Raw genomic sequence first — 6,278 nt, 5'->3', positions numbered from 1 at the left:
ATTGGTGACTGATCCTTTTTCCTTTTTACAGAGCCCCGCCCCCTTACTGCCTTCGCCTGTTAGTAACAGAATACCAAGAAGCCACCTCACACAAAATGCCAGGCTCCCCATCAAGCTGACAAACAAGCAGAAGTCGCCGAAACCCCAATGACATATCTCCCACATGCATGCTGCTGCATGTCCTGCGCGGGAACAGGCGTGATGCTCTGCCGCTGCAGAAGAGCCTTCCTGAGGCAGAAGATAAGCTGCCTAGCCAGGTCGCTCTGCTCCCCGCAACAAACACTAACTGTTCAGACAGGCAGGCACAGACCAGAGTGACTGGGCCAGGGACGGGGTGGTGGCTGACGGGAACAGAAGGGCTCCAGGAAGACAGTAGCACCTGGCCAAGGTCATCAATCCGGGGTGGAATACGGTCATCTGTTTCTGCCTCAGCGGTCAGGTACCAGCCCTCCAAGAAGCATCTACTGGTGCATTTACAGACCTGCCCCTGACTTCACTGGGAACAGAGCAGACACCCCCGCTATGGGGCAGATAGTGGCTTAGGCCCCAGTGCCACCCCACCGCAGACAACGGGTGGCTGATGAGAGTGGATGTGCCCCCCAGAAGCTTCCTGCTGTTCCCTGGTGCCTCACAGGTGATCAGGTCTTTCCGACTGCCTCTCATCTAAGAACAAACAACAGGAAGCGAAGCAGAAAGGACAGGGCCTTGAGTGGTACCTCCTGGAGACCAAAGCTGCTACTAAAATGAGTTTAGTCTGCCCAAAGCTCCAGAGCAGAGCGCACTGGCCAGGTCCAGGCCTGTTTTCTAATGTGCCAGCTCAGGAGTCACCTCTGTGGGAGTAAGGGTGCGATTGATAGCACTCCTCCGACGTTGTCTGACATGGGAGAGCCTACCAGCACCAGCACGGTGCTTTCCAGCAGGAGCCTCACCGGCCACCGTTACCATAGCTGTACTTACTGGTTGTACTTTTGTAATGGCGCAGCACTGTATTTAGAGTCACGGTGGGCGGAGACAGACCTCTGAAGGGTTCCAGAGAGTTTAACTGGGGAAGGAGGACGCATACTGACCGTGGGCGGGACTCTCTCCCATGGGTTGGATGACAAAGGAGGAAGTGGGCGGAGCACTGGGGTCCACTTCCTCTGCCTCCTGACTGCAGCCTCACTGTGACCACTCATTCTACAGCCGGACTGCCACTGACAGAGCCACTCTCACCATTACCTTCCCCACCACAGACGGGTGTCCCCTCAAGAGATGAGCCAGGATGAACTTCCTGCCCCTTTGTGTTGCTTTTGCCAGGTTATTTTTTTTTTTACAAACTCAAGTAAAATAGCTACTGCAACTCTTAGTGCCATGCCATGCGTGTTAGCGCAAACGGAATGGCGCTCAGCGCTCTCACGTCATCACACGCAGCATTGGCTCTGACACGCTCACAATTTGCTGCCCTACTGGAGCTCATTTCCATGCCAAGGACCTAGGGCTGCACAGGCCACTTGGTCCAGGAGACACCTGAAGTGCTGGACGCAGACAGATCTCTCACCAAAGCCCTGCTTCTCTTCCTCTGTGGGCACCGAAGCTGCAGTTTGCTGCATCAGCAACCACGGGGCCCTGGGGTCCTGAGGAAGGAGAGCAGCCAGCCCCGCGTGTACACTGGCACTACCTATGCTGGGTAAGGAGCCAGAATCGCCCGGAGCATTCTCGGAGGGCAGCAGCTGGAAACAGGGAGGACGCTGACAGGGCAGGGTGTGGGGGGACCCGCTCTAGCCTCCCTCGTCTCTGTGTGTGGCCTGCTGGGGCAGAGTGGAGGAAACTCTGTCTTAGACGGGGGGACAGATCAGGTGTAAACTTCATCCACAGGAAGCAGGACCCCAAATCTCCATCTCCTCCCCTTGGAGGTGCAGGTAAAGACTTAGAACTGAGGTAAGCAGAACATGCGGTCACGTCAATCCTGAGAGGCAGTTGATGGGCTCTGAGCACCCAGAAAAGAGGCACTTCCCATTGTGCCCGGATGGAGCAGGGTCACCGTGCTCCGGCTCACCCTAAAGCTTTCCTGAGTGTGCAGGGGTGTAGAGCCTGAGAGTGCCTGTCTCTTTTCATTTTTTGTGTTTATCAGCCACAACGGGGTCTGTCGACTGCTTGTGTGATTCATCATCAGGGTACTCAGAAACTGTGGCCAGGGCTATTTATTCTGTTTTACTGGGGTGGGGTCGGGGAATAGAATAATAAGAAATCTTAATTTGAGAACTGAGAGGCTGTGAAAAGAGCACAGTAAGCTTGAGGAGACTTAGTGCAGCAGCCAAAGCTCCTCTGTGTGACCAGGAGGTGGCTGGGGACTGAAGGCATGAGACCTGAAGTCCCGAGGCTGGGCCCGGGTGCAGCTCTGCCTTCTCTCTCTCTCTCTCTCTCTCTCTCTCTCTCTCTCTCTCTCTCTCTCTCTCTCTCTCTCTCTCTCTCTCTCTCTATCTCTCTCCTGCTTTTCCAGGCTGACTCTGGGGACTGTGAACACGGCTCCATCACCGTGCTGGCATCATGGCGGAAGGCCATGGTGGGAGCACTGTGGGATTATGAGATTACTGGCTGTTTTTAAGACAAGAGTTGGTTGGGTTTCCAGACTCCAAGGACATGGGAGCCATTCCCTCAACAGAGACTGAGGCCACTGCTTTCGGAGACCCGAGTAACAAGACAGGCGCAGGACCTTCAGGGGAGCCCTTTGTCAACCAAGCTCTTACTCCTGAGCTTTTCTTGGGTAACTCTGGAGCACGATTTGGGAGCGTCCAATAGGTATGCTGACAGGGCTCAGGGCACAGTGGCCCCCAAATCTGCACATTGGCATTTGAGCAAACAGCAGAAGCCCCTCCCAGCAAAGCTAGAGTTCCTGAGCAGCTGGCGGCTCCCTGTGCCCCTTTGGGCACACACCTCACTGAGCCCCCAGATCACCATAGAGCCAGTAGCAATACCAGTGATTCCAGGCTGAGAATGACTGCAGCCCCGGAGACAGAGGGACAATCAAAGGGAAGATTCTTGTGACTCTTATTCTACTGTCAGACGCTCACCCTCTTCTCTTTAAAAACAAAAAACAAACAAACAAAAAGTCTGCTCAGCAGGCTTGCAGGAACCCATCCTGAAGCTGACTGTAAAGAAAGGTGCAAACATCTCTGCTACGTTTCCATCAGAAGGATGGGTCCAGGGACCACGGGACCCTGCCAGGCCCAGAGCATGAGGGGACTTTACATCCACCATTCGTTAAAACCCCTCAGACTTTCTCTGTTGAAAATGGACCAACACTTTGATTAAAACAACAACAAAACACAAAACCTGTCTCTATAATAGCATAGCCTGTATAAATATGACAGACCCTCCATGCTAAGATCAGAGGCCACACCTCACATATGAGGAGGGCTCCTTAAACCGGCTCACATCCGTTTTACACAATGTCTGCCCTTTGTTTTGCTCTGTGTGTGTGTGTGTGTGTGTGTAAAGGTGTGTGCATGTGTGTACGTGTGCACACACGCATGTGTACGTTGCGCACACGTGTGTATGTATGTGTGTGTACATGTGTGTGTAGGTATGTGTATATACATGTGTGTACATGCGTGTATATGTGTACATGTGGGTGTACATATGTATATGCATGTTTATACATGTGTGTGTGCATGTGTATGTGTGTGTAGTGTGTTATATACACATGTGAAGGTTCACCTACCTAGTGAGCACATGTGGAAACTAGAGGTTGACACTGGGATGTTTTCCTCATTTCTCCACCTAATTTGTTATTTATTATTTATTTATTCATTCATTCTGAGGCAAGGTCTCTCAGTGAGCCCGAAGCTTCCTGTTTCTGCTAGACTGGCTGTCCAACAAGCCTCTGGGATCCTTCTGTCTCTCCTCCCACCACACACACCCAGCTCTTACACGGGCGCTGGGATCATCACACCAGTCCTTCCGAGCCAGCGAGCCATCTGGCCAGTCCTGTTCTGTGTTCTGTTTTTCAGTTAGTGTGAATTGATGATCCCTGGTGGGGTGGAGGGATGAGGGGGAGGGGGCAAGGGAGGGGAAGGGTTGAGGGAGGGTAGGCAACGCCCATGCTAAAGAATGCTGCAAAACTAGTAGACCGATAAGAACGTCTGTGGGTCAGGCCTGACAGCAACATGTCTTGATCTTCAGCCCCTTCTGTGCCCACGTCTGTGTGTGACCTAACATCCCATAACCGTCAGATAAGTCTTCTTGGAATGTGCTAGCACAGCGCTGGCTCTCACTAACCCGGAGATGTCATCAGACAGCGTCCAATGCCTATAAAACTTCATAAAACAGGGGGCTGGAGAGATGGTTCCATGTTTAAGAGCACTGGATGTTCTTCCAGAGGGCCTGGGTCCGATTCTCAGCACCCACGTGGCAGCTCACGACCACCTGTAATTCTGATCTGATGTCCTTTTCTGGCCTCCATGGGCACCAAACGTGCAGGTGCTAAGAGGCATCCTGCAGACAGAAAACACCCATGCACATAAAACAGGAGTGAAAATAAGAACAGAACACTCCTGAAAGTGTTACCATTGGAATGTGAATCTCTGCTCTGAGGCCCTGGCCACTGCGTTTTGAGTCCAGAGTAAAGTATCACTCATCTCTTTGAGGTGAGACCTGTTTGTGTCAACATTAGCGTGAAACAATGGGTTTCGTTGTGACATTTTCATGCAACTATACCATTATGAAACGGGGACTTAAACGCTGCCATTGTTAAAATGCACTGACTCTTCGCTTGGGCCCCGGTCTTGGCTAGTTCTGTGTCATCTGAGAAGAGGAAACCTCAATTGAGAAAAGCGGCTCAATTTTCCTTTTCCTTACCCCACTTAAACAAAAGCAGCTTTTAAGTCCCCGTTTCATAATGTTATGATTGTATGAAAATGCCACAATGAAACCCATTGTTCCACGCTAATGTTGACACAAACAGGTCTCACCTCAAAGGGAGTAAGTGACAGTTCACTCTGGGTTCAGGCCTGTAGGACACTTTCTTAACTGAGGGCTGATGGGGGAGGGACCGGCCCATTGTGGATGGTCCTGGGTTCTATTAAGAAAGCAGGCTGCGCAATCCAGCAGGCAGCACTCTTTCATGGCTTCCACTTGAGCTCCTGCCTCCAGGCCCCCAGCCTGACTTCCTCTGAAGACACACTAAGCCTGTGAAAGTATAAGCAGGGTTAACCCTTTCCTCCCCATGCTGCCTTTGGCCATGGCATTTTGTTGTTGTTTTATCACGGCACAGTGCCCCTAACTAGGATGGGCCCCCAAGTCGCTGAATGCAGTATGAAGCCCAGAGTCCCTACCTCTGTTCAGTATCGATTCTTTGACTGAAGGCACAGAAATAAGCCGCTGTCCTTCAAGGCAATCAGCAAGAAACCAGAAAAGTGACCGGGGTTGCCACCAGGGAGTCCACAGCTGGGCACCGCAGAGCTGCACTCTGTAAGCCCTTGTCCAGACTAAAGCTACCTAACCAGGAAGGCCCTTTTGATATCTGTGCAATAAAAGCTGCAAACTGGAAACGGCTGCAGTGACTCACACTGACCAGCCAGCTGGACGGCCTGCATTCACGTGGCAGGACTAACTGCGCACAAAGGAGCGCCTTCACCAAACAGGCTCTTCTCCGGAGCACAGAGCTCCCCCCAGCTCCCAGCTCCCACCCGGACCACTGCCTCACACAGCAGCAGGCAGAGCGCTAGCTTCCCCCACATGTACCATGCTTCCATTCTGTGCTGGTCTAAAGAGTGAATTGGTTGCTTTTCTTACAGCTATGACCAAAAACTTGATTTAAAAAAGCAGCTTAAAGGAAAGGTCTGGGTGTTATTTCCTCACTTTTAGATTTGTTCACTTCATTGTATGTGTGCAAGTGTTTTTGCTCACATATATGTCCGTGTTGTACATCGCATGTGTGTCTGGTGCACACAGAAGTCAAAAGGCGGCACTGGGTCCCTGTAAGTTGAGTTTTACATAAGAAGGTTGTTAGCAGCAATGGGCGCGCTAGGGATTGAACCCACGTCCTCAACAAGCACAGCATCTCTCCAGCTGCGGACAGCAGTGATTATGTTAGCTTCCAGGGGATACAGTTCGCCCTGGTGGGGAAGCATGCTGACAGGAACCTGGCCAAGGCCGGGGCCCAGAGAGGTGAATGCGGGTGCTCAGCTGGCCTTCTCCTTTGATTCAGTCCAAGACTCCAGACCATAGCACAGTGCCACGCGCACTATGGTGAGTCTCCTCCTCAGTTAATCTTTCCTGAAACCATGCACACAAACATC

The sequence above is a fragment of the Acomys russatus genome, chromosome 1, assembly GCF_903995435.1.
Source record: "Acomys russatus chromosome 1, mAcoRus1.1, whole genome shotgun sequence".
NCBI classification, from domain to species: Eukaryota; Metazoa; Chordata; class Mammalia; order Rodentia; family Muridae; genus Acomys; species Acomys russatus.
This window is presented reverse-complemented; position numbering follows the sequence as displayed.